General features: G+C 47.5%; 1 protein-coding gene across 1 annotated transcript in view; it reads left to right on the forward strand.

The window, feature by feature from the left end:
* LOC119388046 (dnaJ homolog subfamily B member 6) overlaps positions 1–27,164 on the forward strand; it is a 351,281-nt gene that overhangs the window by 218,760 nt on the left and 105,357 nt on the right. The window lies entirely within an intron of this gene.

Here is a 27,164-nt window from a genome sequence, read left to right on the forward strand (position 1 = left end):
AGAGCAATCGTACGCAATATTGACCACAGTTGACCTGCAGGCGCGGTCGGCACAGGGAGTGCAGCTTTGGTACCGTCACAGCTGATTGAACATCACATAGAGGATAGGCTGTATACTATCGTTGTCGTTTGTTCCACATGACGCGCGCAGCCCCCGTCAAAAGATAGCTTCTCCGTAGACGCGAAGAAAATTCTGGTCTATCCGGTGTCAACAAATCGTATTATCGTCGTGTGGCATTCACGATATCGGAGGTGGTAAGCACTCCTTTACGAACGAAAACCTCTTGCGAATTCATCGCATCTCTATAAAGTTTGTTTTACACGTTTCCAAGTGGGAGCGAGGAAAATAGAGACGGCGTTTTAGAGCCAGAGAGGCGGGCTTTTCGTTATTTTACATAGTACTCCTCATCGCAAGAGCGTTCTCTATTGCTTCCTCTTTTTTTGCATACATTATCACTCAGTGCATCCGCATCGATTTAGCCCCTGCGAACGTACAGTCATCTATACACGTGTTTGCGGCGCCACCGCGATGACTCTCAGCAACTCGGTTGTCCCGCTGCTCTGGGCAAAGTGGCCCTTCCGAAGCGACGGGCGTGTCCCGTTGCAGCTACACCGAGCTGAGAGGGCCGCCCACGGGTCCGGAACCGGCCGCCTACACGTGCAGACGGGGCCTTCGCCAACGTCTTTCCCACCCGGCCTCGCCGCGCGGACCGTGAAATCATAGACACACACACACGCTCGCGCCCAGCGAGGGACGCGCGTGCGAAAGCCAGGTCTGCTATATGTATACCACGAACCGTGTATCTCTCGGAGCTGCACTGCATTGTAGGACTGAGGAGTACACGATTACGGCGTAGGGCATGGGCGCGAAACAATTGGCCCCGTAAAGACACTAAAAAACTGTACGTAAATACCATACTAAAACACCATCCTACAGACGCGAGTGGACAAATAAAAAAAAGGATGGACATTACAGAACACAGTGTCCTGTCTTTCTTCCTTTGTGCTTGCGCAGCACGTCTATAGTTCAGTATGAACCAACTAGTCTGCGAGGAAGTTTTACTATCCTACGTGCTGTACGAATGATCGTACAAATGATAAATAAAGGCGTCCAGGAAAGCTTCCTACAAGTTTCTATCAATTTTCATCGGGTTCTGTATCAGATGTTGAATTGACCAGTATGCACAAGGTTTCAACTGTCGGAACAGTCTTTTTTTTATATATATATCGCTCGACATATTGAGTATTTAACAAGGGTGAAGAGCAATGCACGAGAAGAAAGGAAAACTACGGAACTCTTCGAAATCTTTGTTCAAAATGACCCAGACGTCTGCTTTTCTGAAGTTTCGAGCCACGTGTCTGCGGCTGCACGAGGTACGAATAGACGTGCGAACAAGTTAGAAACCGTATCCAACAGGTTTATACGAGGTTTGAGCCGGCTACAACAGATTTCAGGAGCCGTTCGATGTACCGAACGTCGTGCATTGCACGCCGAGTTGTATACCCTGCGTCTTCCGAGCTTATATTTGAGGGGAGCCGACACTGACAGAGTATATCCTGGTAAAAAAAATAAAACAAAGTGAGAAGCCACTGCACAGTGAGACAGGAAATTCAAATTTATGTGTGGTTGACTTTCAGACTTTGTGAGACTCCTTCGTGGACCAAGCCACCGACTGTGGCCGCCGGAATAGATCTATTACGAAATATACATGTACGGAATCATATAGCTATTACGGAATGAACATTGTGGCGGCTGCGGAGGAACATTAAGCTAGGATAAGGAAGAAAATTCAAGTCAGTTTCGTCAACTGCGTCCCCACGATGGCAGGCCACAGCTAAGAAAGGGACCCCGTTGCAGGTTTCAAAAATTATAGGCACCAAGTGTTTTCAAAATAGTTCCTTCGTCTTGGCTGACAGTACAGTTTCTGTATTTAAAAAAAAGCATGATTTACATGTCAACTGCACCGCACGTGGCTTATTGAACAAAGTTATGACGACTTTTACGTCAACAACAGCAACATTATGCGAGAACAACAGCGCTAATAAAGACAAGGACTAAGAAAGACGCGACACAGTCGCTGAACTCTCAACTAAAAATTCGGCAGATCTCACGCCTTGTGGGAATCGGTTTCATGCGAAGCAATCAACGAGTAGTTTTATGCTGCATATTTTGGCTTTGAGCCAAGCGTTACGAGGTGGATCGACGTGCTTTTGTAAGCGTAGTAGTTATGTGCACATCGTCGCCTTAGAGCACAGACATGAGCATTATGGAAACGAAGTGCACTTTGCGCTGCGATTATGTGAATGTCATTCGTAACTTTCGTTAGCGTATTCCTCCGGGGTCGAGCAACGCTTGAATCACAGGAATACAAATGTAACGTTTATTAGACTTCTGTGAAAGCCGCATGACGCCTGTATCATATGGGAGTACATATATGTAATGTTTATTGATTTGTTATAAAAATAGATAGCCAGCACCGCAACCACGATTGACGCTGCGCCGACATTACACCTGCATAGGGCATTTTCCCAAAGTAGTTTCAAGACGTGGGGAGGCTCTGTGGTAGAATACCTGACTGCCACGCGGAATGCTTGGGTTCGGTTCTTGTTGGGTTCCTGATTTTTTTATTCTTCGCATTCGTCGGGTCCACGCTGCCAATGTCGGGTTTTCTTTACGCTCTCGCATTTAAGTTACCAATGTCTGTTCTCGCCGTTCCTGGGAAGATATAAACTGTCAATCACCTGTGGCACATACCCACTTACAGTGGCCCGTGGTACACGGGTATGTGCCAAATATGTCTGGAGGAAAGGGTTTGACGACGTACGCGATAGGATCTTCGCGTTATTCATGCCATGACCAGACAGTCATATTCGTCAAACCTTCTTACCATGCCAATTATGGTCTACACCAAGCTATAGGCGATCACGAGAGCACCCAGACGTAGGCGGATAGATAGATAGATAGATAGATAGATAGATAGATAGATAGATAGATAGATAGATAGATAGATAGATAGATAGATAGATAGATAGATAGATAGATAGATAGATAGATAGATAGATAGATAGATAGATAGATAGATAGATAGATAGATAGATAGATAGATAGATAGATAGATAGATAGATAGATAGATAGATAGATAGATAGATAGATAGATAGATAGATAGATAGATAGATAGATAGAAACGCTCAAAGTGCCTTGGGTTCGCTAAGAAATGCTTCGCATTTAAAACAACAACATATTTCATTTTTTTAACCACACTCTTAACTTGCTATAACTGGGCAGTAATCACTGCAGGCGCAAGACAATATTTTAATGGGAGTTGCCTTTAATGGGGACTACTGGAAGAATATGATGTTACCGCCTGTGGGTCATGGAATGCGCTATGTAACCGTCAGTACCAGCCGCTGAGTGCATCCGGCTAATATCCTGTGGCTGACGCATAGCTATATTATTAAAACAACCATGTTTTTGTTTTTACAGTGGGATTTGGAAAGCGGCTACACCACAGGCGTAGTAACCGTTGTTCGTCAATTTCTTGGTGGTGTAACGACGCGATATTTATGGTTAAATGGCGAGTCAAGAAATACTAGTTCGCCGTACGTGTGCCCGCGCTCGAGCTAACTGGTGCGGTTGCGACGTGTATCGCTGATATCACGTCTGACGCGGGAATGCCCTTCTTGAGCCGGGTCTAAACGCGAGATACAAAAGAGGATGGCGCGTCTTGTGGCATCATGGAGCTCTGCAGAGGATTGCCGCGTATGGCAGAGGCAAATAGCGTCGGCCATCGCAGACTCCCGATCCCGGAAATGCGACTGCAGACGGGGGCGGAGACACGAGTCGTTTCGACCGAGACCATATCTCAACGTGGGATCAAGCTTGTCTTTTCCTGTACTGTGGTGCGCGCTCTAAGATCCGCGTGGATAAAGCTGACGGATCTGTGTGACTCTTCCGAGAACGGGCCGAAGCTGATGGGGCGTAGGCAGGGCGGTATTACAGACATGTGGCAGAGCACAGAACACTGTCTGCGCGCTGCGTTTTTGGCTGCATCTATGGTCGCTTCTCTTATCGAAGCTCCAATCTCCATCCCATCTTGGGGCGGACACGTTCATCCATCTGGTAGCAGTCGCAGTACTGGCGACTGAGCCTTGCTTCGGAAGACCGAGAAATGATGAGAGAGAGAGGAAAAGAGTAGCACGGGTTATGGCGTCGTGGTTAGCCATGCGGGAAAGGCGTCCTGCGCGCTCACCGAGCGTCGCGGATTGTTTCGCGCGACATCGTGCATACCTCTCTGGAAAGGCGGTCGCACATCCCGCTGTCCGCGGCATGTGCGACACGCTGGCCTTGAACTGAGAAAAACGACACGGTGAGGCAGAGAATGTGTTATGCAATCCTCGCTCATGCTACTTACCGACTTAGTGTTAATCAGGGCAGCTTCTTCGATATCCATTAATCCTTCTAGTGACAACGAAGTGGCTTGCCTTTGTGTCAGATATATGTGTCCTTACGACGTGAGCAAGATATCGCGAAACACGTAAGCGGCCGAGTTCTTTTTCCTCTGATATAAGGGTAGACAACCGTACTAGTTTTTTTTGAACAGCTTTATCGCGCATCTTTCGGGAAACAGACGGCACGAACACCGGCGCTCTGTCTGTCCATTTCTGTTCTTTTTTTTTTTTTTTTTGCGCGCTGGAAGATGCGTTGTAATGATGTTCCTCTATGGACCAGCGAAATCGTTCATTTGTCGAAGATAGCAGTGTTTATCTCTGTAACGACCTGTTTAACTGAATGTTCGGGCTAATGATGAGTGTGGCACTGATTATGCATGTACCCTCTATAAAAGCTTATCGCTCGATGAGCGCCGTTGGACGACGCCAACGACATTTTAGTATTACCGTTTGCGGAAGTTCGTAACCGTTTGGTGCAAACATCTGCCTTACAAAAAAATAAAAATAAAAAAAGACGTGCAGTGACTGGTAGGTATCTGCGTCGTTCAAACCGATATCTCTCGCTCACTTGTGAAATTTCTAAACTATTCCATCTTGTCTATTTGGTGCATGTATACACGCGTTGATGGCATCTTCTCTACATACTTCCCAGTGATGCTATATACCGCGTAACTTAATGTTGTAGCTTACAAGCTTATTCAAACGGCGAATCCATTCGCATCGCTCGCCCTACATTTCTCGACGGTCGTACACGTTCGAAATGGCTTCGACTTTTATGACTTCAACTGCAAGCCACACGCGTTATTGTTTTACTTCCTCATCATTATCGTGCATGACTCACGGTTTTCCCCGTCCCGCTGGCACGTGTATTAGCCCACATAACACTCTGGCCGAGAGTATTCCGGCCGCCCGACATAGCGTTGGAGTGCTATAACGCTGCTTGACCGCGGCGCGCCACCACAAATCAACTTATCGAGGACGAGCGGTCTTTGGGTTCAGGTGCCGCTGGTGGCCCGATTCGGCCGCAATACGTAAGCGGCAATGCGTGCGCTGCGTGTTCGCACGCCATCCATTATACGTGTATATATACGCGTGACCGCAGTTGTCATCATATTCCTCCCCTCGCACCTCTACTCTTCCGCGCACGTTTTGGTCTTTTCTGTTTTTGTGTACTTTTGTCTGCGTGCGGCTTCATCTGTTCTGCGCAGCGTCCCAATGTGGCAGCCGAACTTCGAGACTGTGCACACGCTAACTGCAGCAGAAAAAAAAAAGGCTTCAATTGGAGCATCTTATATCGCTGCGAATTAGCACGCGCTGCCATGATCCTAACTGACCATGGTGTCCGCGTTTCTGGAACACAAGCCACTTCCCGCAGTTGTAGAGGCCAGTTACATAAAAGAACAAGCCTCTCTGCAGGCTCTAGCCTGATGAAAACACAAATTACATGCTCAAACGTTATTAAGCAATAATAATAAATGGGTAGTAAATATAGCGATGACAGAATGGGAGTATCCTGCGCTATGCAATTACATCCTTTGTGCAGACGCTTGGCTGAAAACTGCATGCTCAGACAAAATGGTGCTGCCTCTTCGTCGCTTCTAATTGACCGCTACACATATCGAGCACGTGCATTGGTTCGACGCGTTTTTTACAGCTCTCGCTAACTACTGATGTAGCGCAGTGAACTGCACGTAACTATGTCAGCGAAATTATGAAGTTTAGTTGCACGCTTATGGTATTCACTCTCGAACAGACTTGCACGATCTACGGTGCTTTTGAACTCGGATGCTTTGGGGTCGCTTCCTTCGTTCAGCGGGCAAGTGGCGCTGCTTTAGGCTCTTTACATGTGACCGAAAGGTTAAATGCGTGCGGCGCTGTTTGTCTTGGTAGCCCTTCGAATGGGCACAACTCGGCGCATTTGTACCGTTAGCCCAGAGCGCCCTATTTGTTGGATGAGGCACGCAGAATCAACCAATACCTCACGGCGAAGAAGACCTTTTCACAATGTGAGTTTCCCCCGTTTGAGATCTTCATCTCTATTCCTTACTTACCTGTAATGTTCATCTGTAAAGTGTTTGAACCGTCTGATTGTTGAAGCCGAACTTACCGACGCACTTGGTGATTTGTGTATTAACAAGCCATCGATAGCATTGTCGCCTAAGGAGTTGGGTTTCTTGCGTAAGCGGTGATATACGGCATTATCTTTGTCATTATTTCGCCTAGGTAGAGTGACATTTCTCGCGCATGCTTGCTGAATTTATATATGTCGCAATACGTCAATGACGGGTACGACAAATAGTGACAGACAAAGTGATCGCGGTGCTTGCTCCTATTGCATTCCTCCTCCTCCTCCTCCTCCTCCTCCTGCCATCTGAGTTTTTTAGCAAGATGGTTTCGGAGTTTCCATGCGTGTATATATAGAAGTTCCCGAGGTAATGTTTCCTACGGACATTTGTATACATGCATGTTACAGCCTTCGGTTAGCTAATCCTCGCTCCTCCTTACAGCAAGAACTCCTAACACCGTAGAGAAGCTTTTTTTGTTCTTCATGTGCAAGTGATACTCATGCCTGTGAAAACTTCGAGGCAAATATTCAATCGTTAATTTTCTCTAGGCACCACGCACAAAACGGAGGGTAGGCGACATAATTCGTAGGTAATGAAACACTTTAGACAAAATCGCAGGAAAATCTTCGCAGGAAAATCTTACGTGCCAAAACCACGATATGATCATGAGGCACGCCGTATAATGGAGGGATCCCAGAAATTTCGATAATTTGGAGACCTTTAACGTGTAGCTAAATCTAAGTACACGGGCCTCTAGCGCTTCGCCTCCATCGAAGCACGACAGCCGCAGCCGGAATCGAACCCGCGACGTTCGGGTCAGTAGCCGAGCACCGTATACCCACCGGCGGCCCCGCCCCGCTGGAGGTCGATTGCTGCTGCATATGAAGTGGGGTCCCTTCCCTGTTGGGAAATGGCATTTAAAGGGGATGTACTGCTTTAATCGCGTATGTGGGCGAAGAATATGCGCATTGCACTTTTTGGCAGAAGGCTGCCCACATCCTTGTAAGAATAAAGGAAGCGAGAAGGGTGAGGGTCCCAGCAGCTTTCTCTGCCATACAGCGTGTGATCATTAACGATCTGCATACAGTGTATACTGTTCGCTACGGTGGAAGGCGTCGTTGCTACACAGAAGCCAGGGATACACGCCGCCCGCATCTTTGCGCAGTGTATACATACCTCTGCTCCATTGTATATGCGCGCATGCCATCACCGCGCCGAGTCATTATCACCGTCGCTGGCATCGTTGCGTTGCGTTGCTTTTCTTCGCCGCCTCAGTGCTCAGCTGCCATCGGCGAAGAAGTTTCAGGGCTCGTGCCGTCAGCGGCCGTAATTACGTACACGGCGACATGCATCAAGCGGCAGTCATAAGAGCGCCGCTCTAGCGCGGCAACATCGGCGGCGGCTGCTGCTGGTAGCGCGAGGCCGATCCGGAAAACGGGGTCGCGCGCACGCATTCCTGCTACCTTAGAAGGAGACGCTTCTGCGCCGGTGAACGACTGCTCTGCGATTGCGAGACGAATGCTGCTGCGGTCGATTACTGCGCAGGCAGTTTGTGTCTTAAAGCGCGTTGGCCTTATTCTGGCAACTTGAAAAGTGCTTCGCGCTTACTTCTGTGACTTAATTTCGATGATAAGTTTTTTTGCATTAGACAATAGCATTACGTCAGCATCGTTCAATATTACGCTTAGCGTTGTTCTTTATTTGCACGCTTTGAACATCGGCACTGTATAGCTGGTCGACATTGTAAAGTAGCTCACGCTAGTGACGACGGAATGCGCAGGCGGTGATTGCTGTTGCAAGGTCATTCGGGATGTAATGAGTCGATTGAGGATTGAACAACTAGAAAGAACGTGGCATCACCCCGCTGAAGGCACGAAATCACGCTAATAGCCTCATATCTGTTTTCTGGGACGCAGAATATATGGGAGTTCGTGGGCGAGGTGTAGCTTCACTGGCAGGCTAAAACTTTACTTGTTTGTTGTTTCTGTATTTGTTTATCGGTTTAGTCGTTCATTCCTTTCATTGTCAATTATGTTGTCAGTTGTAATGCTCACCATCCACCCTCCCCTTCGCTCTCTGCTCACTAGGTTACGGTGTCACCAACCCTTGTGCTTCTCGAGCCAAAGCTTGGTTAACCTCCCAAGTTGCTTTCTGTTGCGCTTCTCTCTCTCTCTCTCTCGTGCTTTCATTTCATTAATTCTTTCACGCATGTCTGTGAAAGGCCCAGAGAATGTCAAGAACAACAACAACGAAAAGTTGGTGCGAATATTTCTTTGAGGGCGTTTAACTCTGCCGCAGGCGCTTTAAAGCGGCCACCGCCCCCTCCGAGCAACACTCTTCGTTACGCCCACTTCAGGAGACTGTCAGCGCGCGTCAGGTATGCGCGGGGCGGCGTTCGAAATTCGCGATCTGGGTCGTTGGGAGCTTATTCCGCGACGCGTCCGAGCTCGCAACGAGCGCGACGGCGAATACCCGCGCACGCATCACCCGGCAATGAACGCAATTTCTTGTTCAGTAATGGAGGTATAGTAATGGACTATCTCCTGTAAGGCTGGGAAGCGAGCATGTGGCTTTGTATATAAATGAAACTGACAAGATGAGCTTCTGTATATACGCGACCTGTATGTTGAGGCCGTGGACCCTTAACATGAGTGGAAGAGATAAAGTAGGCAAAGACAGTAGGCAATGACACGAGACCTTGGTTCTTAAAGCCATTGTGGGAACCACTCCGCTACCGCAGGGACAATTAGTTTTTTTTTATATAGATATACTCATAATTTTGTTACTCTTTTACTATCTGGAAAATCTAAACCCAAACTCAAAGTGAAATTACGCAACAATGGTAGTTGAATGTACCGCTATTTAAGTACGAATTAAAAAAGAACGTTAAAACCTTCGGCAACCGCACGAGTACCAACCTTGTAATTATTACATACTCGAAAGAGAGGTAATGTATATGTTTTACTCAGTACCACTGCTGGTGAATGACACCGGACTATTTTTTTCATAGGTGGGATTCTATACAATAAACCTACATTTAAGTGCACGAGCGTTTTCGCATTCCGCAGCCACCGAAATCGGGATACCGCTGCATGGCTGGAATCAAATCCGTGTCTTCGCGCTCAGCAGCGAAGCCCTGGCTGTAGACGATCGCGTGCGTGTTACGGAAGAAACGGCCAATAAGACACTCCATCACAGATTTGGTGGGAGATTATATCCCGAACCTGGTGGCAGTTTCAGGATTTCTGCGAAGGTGGACTTGACTCGCTGGTCAGTATCAACACTTTATATATAGCTGACATACGTGAGTTTGTTAACTAAGTGTCTTATCTGCTACGGCGCAACCATTTTTTGACGCACTATCCTGCGGGCCCTTTCTTGCAAGGGTCCTTGCGAAGCACTCGAGCCATCGTATTTTTTTCTTCACGTTTTAGTGCATTTCACACATGACAGTGTTTTATTTCATTCAACTTTCACTTCGCGAACATGATTTTATTATTATGTTTTCTGCTCTTTCAGTGCACAGGATTTTGGCCACGTCACACCATTATTGACTACCTTCTAACTAGTCGTGGCGCTCTTTGGCCGTCACTGGCCCTTGCGCCACTAACCACCATATATCATCATCATGATCATCATCATCATCCTCATCATCATGATATATCTTATCTGTGATTAGCATTCGGTTTCTGATGTACGCCGCTGCCGGGAACGTTGCCCGGCAAAAACGTCTTGCTTCGACTTTCCTACGCGGGCATTTAATAACTGAGAGACGTTCAACGGCTGAAACAACCGGTATCCTTGACTGTTCCTCAAAATGACATTATCACAGACATCGCATGAGCACCGGCCTGCGACAGATGACAGCCGAAAGAAAGCGATTCTTCAAAGGAGCCGCTCGCCGTGCATATGCACTACAGGGTCGCCCCGCAGCGTCGTTCGGAAGGCGGTGCGATAAGCTATTCAAGCGCACTGCCCCCCTCCCCCTCGCCGCTTGCCGTGCACAGCCTCATCGAATGCCGTTATTCCTAAGCTCGAGTTACGTGCACGCAATGCGAGGCGGAGGCCACTCGTCTCCATCCTGATTGCACTCTGTATATCGACCCGCCCGTGCTCGATATCGTCGCCAAGGGACCCTCCTCAACTACGCGAAAAATATTCATCCACATGCCTCCTTTCTCCACTCTATGTGTCTGCGTACATATCCCCGTTACCAAGGGCTTCGATAACTTACTTTTTTTTTTCCCTACGTATAACCGCATTTCTGTCTTATAGACAGCTCTTATTCAAACATGGAAGAACTGCATCGTGGTTTAATGTCATACCGGCATGTAAATTTTGCAACTGCAACTTCACTGTAAAATATAAAGTATATGAGCATCATAATTAGCATCTCCAAAGTCTATGGTGTAAGGACCAATGTTGCGTATGCCTCTAAAGTGTAATTAATGGTTAGAAAAAATAAGACGGCAAAAGGCAGAAAAATTACATGAAAACAAAGGGTATTCAGGACGTTGGCATCGAACTGAATACTGCAAAAGGGAACGATTGAATCTATTGGAGACATTGAACGCAGCTAAAGTCTATTTTCCCCGCTCAACAGCGACGCAGTCACTCGCGCCTCGTACAATGGGCCTAATAAATTCTGTCACGTTAAAATAGCAATAGCATGCAGTGAAGTATAGGCTCGGACGAAAATGTATACTGGAGCCATTTTATTATCGCACCCCGCTCGGGCCAGTTTATTCAAATTCTTCGTTCGTTCACACAACTTTGCGAACTGGACGTCAAATCGAGCTTTTCCCAGCTTCCTTATAGGCTTGGAATCGCACATTTACGATAACTCTACATGCATGGGCGGCAGTTACGGTAACGGCCTGGCCATTATAGACGAGCTTGCTATATATTGGCAGTTCGACCTTGCCCGGCTTTGCGTTATTCGAGCATGCGACTCCTTTACTGCCTTCGTACACAGCCGACGATTGCATTAATCCCGTGGGCTGCAATGCTGCGCGCGCGATGTTTCCCAGAGATATCCTAACAGAACGGGCTTGAATGTCCTCTGACTGGGTTGTACAGTCGTTTACAGGGCCGGGCGGGATCGGACCCGCTTTCGGCGCCTTATATTTTATGTCGCCGCGAAGCCCGTCAACAGAAATTGTTTGTTTCAAGCGTTTTTTTTCCGGCCTCACTGCAGTCTGCGAAACAGCGCAAGCTGGCCTGAATCGTGCGTCGTTGTTATAGTTTCCGTGTTTCATTATCGCGAAGGCAAACGTATACGGTCCATTCTCGGCGAACACTGTTGGGTAGGGATTACTGTAAGATAAAACGCGGCATTGAAAAATGCCGCGGAGGAGCGGGAACCATCAGCTCGCGGAGGCTCATGCATATTTACCAGCGGCGATATATCTGAAGCGGTTCCCTCATGTGTCAGAGCGAAGCTCTGCTCCCGTTTATTCATTGCGCCTTCTGGGTCGTCTGTCAGCAGTAATGGCCGTGCCTGTCGGGTCGTTTTATAAGCAAAGCTGGAGTGCGCCGCATACACGCGAAGCCCTGCGGAATAGGCGTGTTCAGAACACGAGTCCTTTTCTTCGGTCCTCGACCAAGTGTCACGAAGTGTGCGGCGTCGGGATAGTTTGTGCAAGTGCGATGAAAGGAGCTATATATAGTTGGTGGCTCTTCGTATTCGGTTAATGTGGGAGCGCGTTTCCAACATGACGACACAAACGGGAACAACACATATACGAATGACTGGTGCACACGATTCCTTTGAACGTGTTTGCTGCTGCCGGTCGTGTCTTATCAGTAACATGCTTCTGCAGTAAACAGGCGTGTAGTTGGATCAACGTGGTTTCGACGAAAGCAGCGCTAAAGGCGAATAAGGAAAGCGCGCACACCACAACCGTGCGCCAGAGGTGTGTGTTCCCTGCGTGTGCGTGTTCATTGATTACGATAATGTACAGATGAGGAAAAAGCGCATAACAAGCGCCCACAATATGCCCATGTGTACTTTCCTGCGTATTAAGTTTATCTGCTGGACAAGCGGAGATAACGGGCATGCGTTAATACGTATTTCGAACAACATTGAAAATAAATATGCGCACGCGCGCTTTGTTTTCCAAGTAATCTTCGTTTTAGAACCACAGCTCTGTCCTGCTGTGTCTTGTATAATACCACCCGCCAACTCGGCTAGGTTTTCTTGCTTACATTTTATACATTTTATTTTCTTCGAATGGAAATCCAATCTCATCAGGGCTTGTGTACATTCACTCAGAATACGAAGCATGAAACCGGGGTGAGTGCTTTACGCGTACGTCAATATGCGTGTCCTGCTTTCTGCTTTGTCCGCAGCAGGCGCCTCGAACGGAACGGCAAAAATAAACCACGTTAGAAGTCTCGGCAGCTATATTACATTGGTATTGTTTTTGTTCCGCATGTTCGTGTTTCGAACGGTCATGTCGTGGAATGGCCACTACCGAACGGTGTGAAAACACTAACGGCTCGGTCCGATACTCTTCTGGCTGACGTATAAACGCACCAAACGTCTGCGTGGCTGGCATGATTTCCTGCACTTAATGAACCGAAGGACGACGGGGAAATCTCAGAGAAGCAAGCTGCTTTCCGCTATATTTAGCTTCCTTTCTTTTTTCTTTCAGCTTTCCTACTTCATTGTTGCAGCTTGAAGCCTATACGCTTACGAGGCCCGATGGGCTGCTGTGCAACGCTATACTTGTAAGAATTAACCGGAACGTACGCGCTCACTCGACCATGTGCAGGAAGACGGCTATTTTTCCTCTGTCGGGTAAATGGGAGCTATATGCTGAGCGTATGTCGGCGGAACAGAGCCGACTCTTCGCTTCATTTCACGCTCAATGCTGTGGCCTTGTTCGTACAGAACGCGTGCTGCAATGCTTGTCCGAGCTTGTTCCTTCTGAACGGTCATTTGCTTGCAGCACGTGCACTCGACCAAATATCCAATATACGTGCCACAAGCATTGAGTTTTCGTACTTTCTCGCTTACAAAAACGAAAGCTGGAATGCAGTCAGGGCGATTTTCCGTGGGCGTGTATAATCTGTTCTTGATTGCTGCTTCGTTGGATCCCTTCGCAACGTAAGTTTGCTCTTGCTTGATGGGCGGTCTCGTCGATGCGGTCGTCACTCGATGTCGATCCTCTGTGTGTCGACCCTCTCATTGTACCAGTTTTACCGGCGAGCGTTTAGTCAGCGATTGTCATATACGTCTTCGGGATTGCGATATTCTCTTATGTCATAAAACTACATGTGGGTCATGATCGAAATGCGTCGTAATGGATAGCACGTCGTTACAGATCGCATAGAGTACTTTTCCGAGAACGTGTTGTGAAATAGTGAAATCGTGCGTGTGCGTCATCGTTTTCACATCGCGCGCCTGCACAAACGCGGTCATCGATGCCTGGAATCGAACCCGTGACCTCACTGTTATGCATGTCGGTAGAAGTGCCCCATTGCAAGCACAACCGATGAATAGGTATAACAACTCTCTGTGGCAGCAGCAACGCCATCTTAAGCATCATGTTGCGCGGCTTTGGTAACTTGCGGTGAAGCTTTCCACATGCACTTGACAGTACCACTATGAGTAAGCAATCCCTAGTGGTGGAAACGAAATATACGACGCATTCGCCGCGACATTACCGGTCGCTTGTCACAAGGTAAGACTGTAAGCATCTGAGTACGTCAAAGTGTGCATGCTTCGTATAACTGCACGGGTACTTTCTTGCGATTGAGATCAGGTAATAATAAGTGTTGAGTTTTTACCTCCAAAAGCTGCAATCTGATTATGAGGGACACCGTATAGTGGGGCGCTCCGGAAATTTCGACGACCTGGGTTTCTTTAACGTGCACCCAAATCTAAGTACACCGGCGTTCTTTACATTTCGCTCCCATCGAAATGCCATCGAGATCAGAAGCGTGAACACTTCAGAACTCGAGTTCATCAAAACGCTCGGCCGCTATCAGCGGCATACACTGCAGCGACGAATGAATGTGTCCCAGCGCCCACTGACCACCACAAAATGCCTATAGTGAGCGAGTAAACACGGCACCCATATAGAAGGCGCGGCCACACGGCGCACTCCCTCGATTCAGAGAGGAAACGCGAGAGCGTACGTGCGTCCCAATATTTGGGCGGCGGGCAGCCTCTGCCTCGGAAGAAGAGCGCTTGGCGCGAAAAGGAAGGTTGCGCGAGTCGATGCTTAACTGCTGCGCGGCGCGTGCAGAACCTTCGGCTCGCCGCAATCTCCGCGAAAGCGGGGATCGCCTCTACCGACTCCTCTCTACCGAAGAGAGTGCATCTATGCGCATGTGCGTGCTCTTCTAGCCTTGGTGCAGAGCCGTCACAGAATGGCTTCGCCGTGGTGGCCGGCGAATGCGATGTACATGAACCTTTGAAGTTTCCCGCGCGTGCTTCAATCGAAGCGCGTATTTACATTCGTGCGCAGCAGCTCTTCTGTATTGCTCGGGGTATAGGCACCGAGCTGCGCGCCTAATGCATGCACAAATTGCGCGCCGAACACGCCCGGAAGATTGCGTGTACTATGGACAGCGGCAGCAGCAGCGGAGAGGTGTGCTCGCTCCAAGAGGCGTGCAATATTGATTTTTATAATGGCGGCCATGGCCGATGTGGGACAAGGATTTCTCTTCTTGAATTAGCTCCTCCCTGGAAACTCGAAGCACAGTTATCTCGCGCCGATGTAACTGCTTGAATGAGCACTTACAGCTCATTGGGACAAGTATTAATTTAAACTTTTCAATAAATCGATATGTATACATACTCTCATGCGGGAAATATCGTTGGTCACACGGCAAAGTATTGATTTCTGCAAAGTTCACACGCGCATTCCTCACATACATATGATTTTGAAGGCTGGTATACCTTTGTGTCACCGAAACTGCGGTGAGTTACAGGCTACGTGGCAAACTAAGGGCGACTGTTATTTTTTCTTGCTGAATCAGCGGCCGTTAGAATCGTGAAAGCAGCTGCGCAATTGGGGGTGCTAGCGTGAACGCCGGTGAAATAATCATTTGTGTACGATAAAATAAAGAAGTAAAACACGGTTGATGGCTCTTTCATAAGAATCGGTCATAGCTCGAAACTGAAAGGCTTCTTCAGAGTATTGGCTGCTGCTTTGTTGGACATCAAAGAGACACTAAAGAGAAAAATGGTTTTTCTCGTATTAGTAAATTGCGATTTCGCGATACCGAAAACACCACGCTCGCTGAGAGAAGACGCTTGCTAAGCGAGAAAACGGGCAAAAAGAAAACGCGGGAGGCGACGCCACCTTGAGGTTACCGCAGCAGTCGCCGTGACTTCATATATTTTGACGGCGTCTGCTAGTGCTAACGTAGTTCCTAATCGGTAAAAAATGAGGTGCATTATCTTCTGAGGAAGCCATAGACTTATTAAACCTAGTTTCAGGAAATTTCATTGAGCCAATGCGGCCAAAATACGAAAAAGACACATTGAAATCCGCGACGTCACCATCGGAGACGTCGGCGGGAAATTTAAAGTGAAACTTTTGACATTGATTTTCTCATCTATTGATAAACATACGGTCGTGAAATAACCACACTAGAGTTTTCAGAGTATAATTATTACTTTCAGTGCTATAGCCGCGCATCAGTCCAGTGGCTTGTAGGAAAGCTGCAACCGCTCTTAGACCACAGTTGTGCTGTTGGCGTCGGCATGGGCCCAACACAACCTCATCAGTTAATGGCCTATTATGCACTCCTTCAGTCGAGGAAATCAGTTTTGTCGTTCGCTGCGTTGCTGGGCAGGTACAAAATATGTGCTCAAGTGTTTCTGGCACTTGACAGTGATCACAGTTGGGACCGGTGTCACTGCGGCCGATGATATGTGCATAACGTCTTGTGAAGGCCACACCAAGACGAATTCGGAATCATCTTGTGTTGTGTGTTTTAATTTACGAGGCATACAGAACCATTTCGGGGTCCCATTTGTGTAATCGCCGGTGTCATCGCTCCGGTTTCGTCCAGTGTCAAGTGTGAGGTCAGCATTACGTACCGAAGCAGGGCGTTCGTGTCTGGTCGTGAAAACGCAGTGCGCACTTCAGGGCCACTGGTCAGTCTTTAGCTTCTGCGAACTAATTTATTGTTTCACTTTAGCGCCCCTTTAAGAACACAAGTGCATAAATTTGCACAATGTACAACATAACTGAGTGTCTATAATTTTTTTATTCTGTTTTTAACGCGCCATTGCTTGAACAAACTTCCTTTCGCAAGACACGTTTCTCAACTCGGAGCTTGCTGAAATTTATAAGAAAATTATGTATTTATTTCCTTTCCACTTGGAACATCACAAATTCTCACATAAAAGTCATATGCAGCCGTAAGAAAGCTCTTGAAATATCTAACTATTAATTAGACGCAACATGTCAACGAAGTCAGTCATTGTGGCTCTCGCCTACATGGAGGGCGTGTAGAGTGGGATCTGGAACATTCCGTCGCTAGTTGGTTAATGAAGCGATGAAGCGTTAACTGAGTAGTATGGTTTATCGAAGGACTAAGACGTTGCGTTGTCCAAGCTGGATGCTGAGTTAATATACTGCCTCTAGAGGAAAAGCTCCCCATAGGGCCCATGCATTGAAACCTCTAACCGCATGGGTTCCGCCATGATGGAACAAAACGATCGTTGCCAGCGTTGCCAGACCCTGAGACGCTCGCTATATTTGACGGTAGTAATCAGTTTTAATCTACCAACCTAAGCCAGCTACGCGCTGTTCAGAGAACATCAGCTGTGTTTTGATGCGTGAAGCCGTGTTAGTGTACGGTTGTCTGTGCAGCTGGTCCGGTTGATAACAGTTAAAATTTCCACCTGTTTGTGCATGGTTTTTACTAGGCACTCCCTACCAAAGTTTCTCCGTTCGCTGGCACAAAGGTCACTCGACAGATTCGCAGCTCGAAGCAAAGTCCGTAGGCCGTGGTAAAGTGAGCTCACTTTAGCCGTGGTCGCGCGCTGATTCGACTTGCAATGGCGAGACACCTGTATCCACGTTCTTTTTCAGCTCATTGCTGCCGTACTTCAGCGCAGAGAGCCGTAAAGCAGAAAAATGTCGATTGCAGCGTGCAGCGGCGAATGTGAGTGAGACATCTCCCGAAAGCTTAATCAATAGAAACTAAAGTTACACGGCCCACGAAGCTTTATCGCTGTTAAAAAGTCGAAAAATAGCGGTTGCGACTAGTTCGTACATAACTTTCAGGGCTTGTCTCATCTCTTCTTTGCCGTCCGTCCTGGTTTGCACTGAAGTTTTCAGCTTGAAAGAAAAAAGGGCTGTCACATGAAGTCGAGTGGTATGCGGCGACAGAAAACGCACACAACGGGACACTATGAGAACTACTACCGGCGCAATCGGCCGCAAGCACACACTCGCGTACTCGCGATGATGATGATGATGATGATTTGTGGCTTTGCCCTTTGTAGCGGGTGGACACATATGGTGTGTTCTAGCCTGGGTATGAAGGAAAAAAAAAGGAAAGAAAAAGAACGACAAAAAGAAAGAGGTTACCGCAGCAGTCGCCGTGACTTCATATATTTTGACGGCGTCTGCTAGTGCTAACGTAGTTCCTAATCGGTAAAAATGAGGTGCATTATCTTCTGAGGAAGCCATAGACTTATTAAACCTAGTTTCAGGAAATTTCATTGAGCCAATGCGGCCAAAATACGAAAAAGACACATTGAAATCCGCGACGTCACCATCGGAGACGTCGGCGGGAAATTTAAAAGTGAAACTTTTGACATTGATTTTCTCATCTATTGATAAACATACGGTCGTGAAATAACCACACTAGAGTTTTCAGAGTATAATTTATCAGTCTAAACTAATTTATTGTTTCACTTTAGCGCCCCTTTAAGAAACACAAGTGCATAAATTTGCACAATGTACAACATAACTGAGTTGTCTATAATTTTTTATACTGTTTTTATAGTGTTGATATGGTGGTGCCATCTAGTTAACCAGCCTGCAAACGCTCCTTTCCGCGCGCAGTAAATTGCATAAATAGCCATCGTATTCTTTCGTAGAAGTATTCAAAATAAACACAAAACAATATCCGCAAGTTTTTAATTGTGCAGGTGCTTCTTTAGGATTGATATGTCATGGCAAGAATGACAACGTTCCAAGATGTCAGCGTTCATGTGGTTATAGGTCTCGCGGCCCAGCTTTTCCTCTAGAGTCAGTATATTAACTCTATGGGATGCTGTCTTACGCAGCCCGAAGGACCGCAATAAATAAGTGTTAAATGCGAAGCATTTCTTAGCGAACGCTGGGGGCACTTTGAGCGCTTCTATCTGCGTATCTACGTCTAGGTGCTCTCGTGATCACCTCCTTAACTTTATGTAGACCAAAATGGGACGGGAGGGTAACAAGATTGCACGAATATGACTGTCTAGTGATGCCATGAATAACGCGAAGATCATGTCGCGTACGTCGTCAAACCCTTTGCTCCAGGCACCTGTGGCACATACCCGTTTACCACGGGCCCTGGTGTACGGGTATGCGCCACAGGTGATTGACAGTTTATATCTACCCAGGAACGGATAGAACAGACACTGGTTATTTAAATGCGAGAGCGTTAAGAAAGACCGAAATCGGCAGCGTTGAACCGACAAATGCAAATAATAAAAATTAGGATCTTAGCAGGAATCAAACCAGAGTATTCTGCGTGGAAGTCAGGCATTCTATCACAGATTCACGCCATGTCCAGAAGTTGCTTTGTAAAAACACGCCATGCAGGCGTAATGGCGGGGCAACGTCAATTGTGGTTCTGGTGCTGGATATCTATTTTTATAACAAAGCAATAAACGCTACATATGTACTCCTGCGATACAGGCGTCATATCAGGTTAACGCCTGTGGTTCTGCAGTGTTGGCATTGCTTTTATAGCAGCCTAAAAAGATTACATTTGTATTCCTATGATTCAGCAAGACATATTCAAGCATTGTTCGCCCCCGGATGAATATGCTAACGAAATTTACGTATGATATTCACATCATCGCACCGTAAAGTGCACTTCGTTTCGATATACTGACCTATGTGCTCTAACGGGAGTGCTGACGTTTCGTCAGACCATAAGTTACCCTTTAAACGTCAGTGTTGTCGGCGTGCCTGGTAAGCCCACGATGTGCACACAACTATACTACACTTACGAAAACACGTCGATCCACCTGGTAACGCTTGGCTCAAAGCCATAAAATGCAGCATAGAACTGCTCGCTGACTGCTTCGCATGAAACCTTCGCATGTCCAGTGTGATCTGCCGAATTTTTTCCATTTCTCCTATTAAGCGCGGAGACCTTTAGGGGACCGACTTGTCGTCCATCCATCTCGTGTGGCGTGATCACAGTAAAGCGCTTAATACGGGCCATAATAAGGCTAGGAATGCTCAAACCTGGGTTAAAATGAACGAACAAGGTCTGAAACAATATAATTAACAGAAATATCCAAGAAGTAATCGCATTAATTAACTCAAAATCGCTTAAATGTTTCGGGAACATGGGGCTGACTCAACCTCTCCTCCTCCTCCTACGTGACTACATCGACTACATCTGATGGGGTAAACAACCTGACGGAACTCGCTGCAGACGACGTGTATGTCAACTGCCGTAACAATCAGGAAGTCGATAAAGCGCAGCAAAAAGCAGCGCACATGTCGCACACCGAGCTTGTGAATCTGCCTAACAAGATTTTACTCGTGCAGGGGAAACCCTACGTGCTTACCTCAAACAATGGCGTCATTGACGCTTTGATAAACGGAGTAGTGGGAATACGGGAATGGCTGGGTGCCCATCCGACGCACTTCCTCAGGTTTCACAGTAGTGGAGCTACCATGCGTTTTTAAATATCTCGGTAAAGTACGGCGTAATCTGAATCGCTCGTGCCCGTTGGGTGTTCAGTCCGCACGTGCGGAGAGCGCCGCACTCTGAGCGTTCGACAACGGCACGTGCAGGCTTTTCTTGAGTGCTGCGCGAAGAACAATCGATGACTGTGTCTCTCCACGTGAACACAATGGAAGGAGGAGCGAGACGTCAGCTTTGCGCCAACGTGACGCTCCGCAAGGCTGCTGCTTCGCGCACCCTCTGCCGCACATGCAGGGGGTTTCCCTGCGTGCATCGCGGGCAGGAGCACGGCTTCGCCTTGACTCCAATAGGCGGGACACGCGAGGCGCACGCGCCGCTGAATTCCCTCTGGAAAGAGAACCGCCCCGTAGAGGAATGGAAGAGGAGAGAGAGAAAAGACAGGGAGATTAACCAGATGAAGTATCCGGTTTGCTACCCTGTACTTGGAAAGGGGAAAGGGGGTGCAAAAGAATGAAAGAGAAGAAGAGTCTGTGACGACACTAGGCGACAAAACAAAGTCATGACTACAGAGCCGTCCAAATATATATACTACGCACCAACATTGTCTGTGAGCAGTCACAATTTCTCACTCAGTCAAATTTCTCGAAGAAACCGCAACGACGCCCTCATGAGTGGCTCGCGTTTTTTTTTTTTTTTTATTAGTGAAACCTACATCGCCCAAGTGGGCATTATTGTAGGGGGGTTAGAAAGGAAAAACACAGTTTTACAGTAAAAAAAATGGCACACATTTGCGCAGAAATGCCTGCGTATTCACGAAAAGCACACATCTTGTAGTGATGAACAAAAAGCATCGGCTGGAAGATCAACAACACACGCATCCAACTTATTCCATTCACGAGTAGTGAAAGGAAAAAAAAGAATTAGCGAAGACACCGGTACGACAGCTGATCTCGCGGATTTTTTTTTAATGATCATTTCTATGTGACACGTAGTATGGTCTCATCATGTATAAACTCTTGTTGATGCGAATTTCGTTACAAAAGATCGAATGGAAAAACTTTAATCGCAAGAATTTTCTGCGCTGCTCAAGAAGTTTCCATCCTAAGTTTAATCCTAAGCCAGAGCCCTAGGATTTTTTTTTTTTTTTTTTTTTTTTTTTTTTGTGAGGGCGGATTCCAAGAGAAGCCAAGCGCGCGAGAGGAGGCAGAAAGTGGACAAATGAGATTAAGAAGTCTGCGGGGACAACGCGGCCGCAGCTAGCACAGGACCGGGTTGATTAGCCAAACATGGGAGAGGTACTTGTGGGCGCAGTGATGCTGCTGCTGTTGCAGCTGCTGATAATGAGAGGGCGGTTGTCTATCTGGCCCAGTGCGGCTGAGAGGGCTGCTCTTTCGATGTCAAAGAGGGTGCATTCAAGAGAATGGATGCCGCTGCAAATGGCTATGAACCAAATGCGCAGAAGAAGAACCGGAGCAGAATTCACAAACGTTTCCGTTCGTAAGTGTTATTTACCACTGAGCAGCCGCCTTCGCTAGTGCCCCGCTAAGCTCGATGGCGCGGGTTCAATTCCCGGCCACGGTGGCCGCATTTTGATGGGGGCGAAATGCAAAGAGCACCCGTGTATACTTATATTTAGGTGCATTTTCAAGAACCCCAGGTGGCCGAAATTATTCCCGGCGTTTCATACCTGCCAGCGAAGTTCGCACTCGTGTTTCGTGTAGTTATCGGCTGCTCACTGCGACGTGTCTCCTAATGATAATCCTATCGTGGTTTTGGCACGTAAAGCCACACAAGTTATTATTATTATTATTATTATTATTATTATTATTATTATTATTATTATTATTATTATTATTATTATTATTATTATTATTATTATTATTTATTATATAGCGCAAAAGAGGGTGTTTCAAGAGGGCGACAGTTTCGATCGACATGGTAGTTCGAAAGAATAAAAATTGGCGGCGTATCTGCGTGCTTCGCTGCAAATGTCGTCTAAAGACGATAGAAGAGGCGCTGCGTGAGATATGGACGCCATCTGGCAATACGTCGGGAAACATGAGTGCTGTGTTGCGGGCTGGTAGTCCCGGCGCAGCAGCAGGCGAAGACCGGCGGTGACCAACACGACCGGCGGGGACGCCAGCCAGCCCGAACACGCGGTTTGGCGCGAAGCGCCGAAGCAGAAGAAACGTCCGCACTCAACGAGTACTCTCCACACAATCTTTTATTTACACGTCGCCTGGGTAAAACAGGAATGCCAGAGCGGCGCCCCATGGCATTCGTACAGTGCAATACGGAACCGAAACCGAAACACAACAATGAGCTCGTGCAGAGGGCACGGAGGAAGTCAAGTTTAACGCGCACTCGCATTTTCAGCGCAGCTTAAGAAACTAGGGTCTTTAGAATTACATATGTATGCATTTTCTATTAACGGAACACACCGCCTAATACTTATCTAGTGATGTTGCGCCTCAGATATGCGTAATGTTTGCTTTTTGATCGACAATGTACTCAAGTATGAACCTAGTCAGCCGTTCAAGATGGCTGGCCCTTGGGCAAGTGGTTCAACTTTGGCCGAGTGGCCAGGAGTGGCTGAATCGAGTGACGTGCCGACAAACAGAAAGACAGACAGAAAGACACACCAAAACTTCTCTGTTTAAGTATCCCAAGAAAGACTATCGTCTTTAAAAGACAACGGTCGGTATAATTAAGTGGCGCCACGCCTTTGGTGCTAGCTTCCATTAGGCTAACACAACACAACAAAGCGCCTTAATTGCTAGCTGATACAGTGGCAGTTTCGCAAGGCCCATTTTGGATTGCGTTATGTCCGCAGTTGCGTTGGAAACCGCGCCTTTGCAGCCGGTTCGTTTTCATTGTGCCGTTAGAGGTGTAATGCCGCACACAGCCTGTGGGGCACGCTGCTTCTGCAGTGTATTGAGCAATAAAAGGCAGGTGTTCGACCAATTTGTCCATCGAACGTATAGCTTTCAATGACGTCTAGGCAAGTTGCGCCCGTCCCGCCTCTCTCGAATGTCATGTTACTAATACTCTGACGAACGCTATAGCTGAGAAACAAAAACAGCGGTATGGTAGGAATTACAGCAAAGAGCACGAAAAGCGTCTGGCCAAACTTCCAAAGCGATTTCCCAATATGAAGCTTAGTCGCAGAGTAGCTGCAAAATCAGTAAGTTATGGCTGCAGTGCTCTGTCTTATAAACTGCTGGTTCATTGGTTCACTCGTTGTTGCGTGCTCAGCATAGGCGTGCGCATAGGGGAGAGAGGGGGGGCGGGGCATGTGTGGCGTCCCCCCCCCCCCTAGTCATCTTAAAGGGGGCGCCAATTCTGCTTCATACGTTTACTCCGTCAGACCTTTCACGCCATTTTTTAATGCTCAGGGCTATGGCTAAGCATTTATTTTGACGATAATGGCGACCAAAGAGTGCTGATGTTGCATCCAAAGAACTGTTCACTTTCCACCTTTAGCCCTGAAAGCCGTCAACCAATCCCAGTCCTTTGTGAGAAGCACGTCATCGCTTCATTTTCATTTTTGCATCCGCTGCGGTGAAACTTGACCCCCCCCCCCCCCCCCCCCCCTCTATGGAGGACACTGCGCCCGCCCACGGCCGCTACATAAAGTGTGTAGCGGCCGTGGCACGCCTATGGTGCTCAGTCATAATGCGACCCATGGGATCTTGTATCGAGGTATACTATCCCTCATGTGTTGACGATATAGTACAGTATTTACAACTGAACGTAAGTGACAGAGATTGTGAGTTGATGTGGTCTAATATTCCTGCAAAAGGGACACTAACTGACACCTCATACTCACGCCGATACCAAATCGCCGATTTTGTTTTAAATGTCGAGTCGCGATGTATGGCGTATACGAACGACGTAAAAGCGAAGCTTGATAGGCGGTGTTGTTTTTATGAACATTCAACGTCACACGGATCCTCCCTTCAGATCTGTGTCACTTGACGTATGGCGACGTAACGGCTGGCGACGGGGTATAGTTGACCGTTTAATGATAAACGCTAAATGTGGCCTGACAACTTGTGATCGGTTTTCCCGAGAGGAGAAAAAAAAATTGACAAACCAAGTGAAATATGTAAAGTGGGTGGTCGCTCGTCGTATTTTTTATTTTTTATTTTGTAAGAAGCCATCCCTTCTTTTTCCCTAAGAAAGGCCGAGTTTCTAAAGGACATGTCTCAGCGTAGCCTTGCCTAACTTGATAAGCTATCTGCGTAACATTGTATACTTGTTATTGAAGAGAACAGTGGTGTAACCAAGGGGGTGGACTGGGGGGTTCGATCCCCCTCCCCAGAAATTTTTACGTTATATATGTGTATATAAACGCACACACATACAAATACACATAAGGGGGTGTCGTGTTCCCGAAAAAATTTCTCGCTACGCCCCTCGAAGAGTAGTATTTTTGGTGCCGACGGCTCAGGCTGTTTTGGAAGCTGACTAGACTCCACGGGTTCGCATGTCGTGCGACGTCGAAATGTCTCACGCGTGCTGGCGTGATACGAGTGTGCGTTGACCGGCCGCTCCTCGAAACGCTGCGGCGGCGACCGCCGGGCGTGGGCATGTGAACGTCGGGGGCGCGGTCGTCGATCGCGCTGCGCGACGGGACGGAGATCCCATACAGTAACAAAAGCATATGCGCGTCCTCGGAACTGGCTGGACAAACCCGATGCACCCGCGACGAATGGAACTTGTGAATGAGTAATGAGAGAAGCGCTGACGTGTCCCAGATGCGCGCTGGTATATAGGCGTTGCACGTGTAGGGGTCATTGACGAGATTAGATCCCTTACGATGCACCCTTCCCGTCCTCTTCGATCAGAGCCCCTACATGGAAGCCTTCGAGGTCAAAACACAGGGGCGGAATTTTCTGCTGATGAACGGAGCGCAGCGACCTTGCGCCTCTCATAAGCAGATTGACAGCCGGAGATTGTTGCGCGCATCGTTATGAAACGAGATAAAAACGAGCCGGTATGAAAGACGAACGTGATTCGCGTTCGGCGCGTAGAAATTTGTGCTCTGGCGCTGACGACAACACACTGCAGTAATCGAGAAACTTCACTGCAGACAAATTATAGGTGGGTTTCGGAACGCGCTACGTAGCAGGTATTGTACACGAACGTATGCAGCGAATTGCGATTACATACCATGATAGTGAGCTGGCGCAGTCCGCCCCGAGTTCCCTTGCATATGTGTAGGGATGGAGAGTGACCCCACAGCGCCATGCAAGCGCCAACATTTGCATGAGAAAGAAACAAGTAACTAAGCCCTATACGATCGCAATAACGCTAAAAAAATGCGTAGTGACATTGTAGTGGTTTTAATTAGGTTGCCCTGTGCACCGCCGATCGATGCTCCTCAAACTTGATTACCCGCCACGGTGGTCTAGTGGTTATTGTGCTCGACTGCTCACCCGAAGGTCGCGGGATCGAATCACGGCCGCGGCGGCTGCATTTTCGATGGAGGCGAAAATGCTTGAGGCCCGTGTACTTAGATTTAGGTGCACGTTAAAGAACCCCAGGTGGTCAAATTTCCGGAGCCCTCCACTAGGGCATCCCTCATAAACAGATCGTTGTTTTGGGACGTTAAACCACAGCAGTTATCCTCAAACTTGAGTGAAACAAGGCAAGAAGAGAATGCAATTTACGTATACTGCCCGATTTCATCGTTCCTGTTGTTTTTTTTCTTGTCAGAGATGCCAACAATGGAGCAAAAACAAGTCACGCTCGTGAATGTACACGCATGCCTGGAGGAGTTATGAACATCGTGCGTCCACTGAAATGGACATGGCGACGCCGCGACGAAAGTAACCGCGTGAAACACTTTCGACGTGGTTCCCACTTAATATCTCAGACTCGCTTCGGGAACTCACGTGTACATAGATATTAATTAAACTGTTTCGAAGTATTGTACGGGCGCTACATTGCTCATTTCTACTAAATTCCTGACACTTTGCAAAATAGTTACTGCCCATGCGCGAGCAAATATATTTTCCAAGCGAACAGCCTCGACCACAGACTAGCAGAAAAAACTATTTTGTTCCATTCAACGCTCGTCCCTGCCTTTCCTTTCTTTCATATCTCCCTCTCATTCTCTACACCACAGAGCTTACTATATGAGGTGTGACATTCCCCCAGTAATTTTTGAAAAGTCTTTGTGCTTGTCACTAATCTCGTTAGTGGGGATGGTAATCGCCGGGCGGATTCCAAGGGCGGACGTATCGGCCACCCGAAACGCACCACGAAAGCGCGGACAATTTAGAGGTGGTCCTTTTGGTGTGCCAGCGAACGCCGGTTGTGGTCCAAAGACCGAGTCAGAGCCGAGAGTCGATAACACAAACGAAATATATTCTCAGTTAAGGCAGTACAAACATCACAAATACATGCACGCTCGGCTGATACCAGTTACAACTTCACAGTATAACTCAGATGGTGTTAACACAACGGGAACTAAACAAACAGATCACGCGCTACAAATGCAATCTCATGCATTACAACTATTCAAGAACAGTTAAAGTCCTGAATATTCAACCGCGTATCCAGTCCACAATTCTTGGACGGTACTTGAATGCTTCTCTTCCAGGAAACACTAACGCTAACTCCAGCGCTGATTGTCGTTGAGTTCCCTCCTTACGTCGTCGAGTCCCGAATGGTTCTCTTCCAGGAGACAATCACGTAACTTGTCACTGCTCACACGGCGTCGTCATCCGATTCTTCCAGATCGACGATCGACTGTATCTCCTCTCCCCCTGGTTCCAGAAGCGTCGGGA

Source organism: Rhipicephalus sanguineus, chromosome 3 (assembly GCF_013339695.2).
Source record: "Rhipicephalus sanguineus isolate Rsan-2018 chromosome 3, BIME_Rsan_1.4, whole genome shotgun sequence".
In the NCBI taxonomy this organism is placed as follows: Eukaryota; Metazoa; Arthropoda; class Arachnida; order Ixodida; family Ixodidae; genus Rhipicephalus; species Rhipicephalus sanguineus.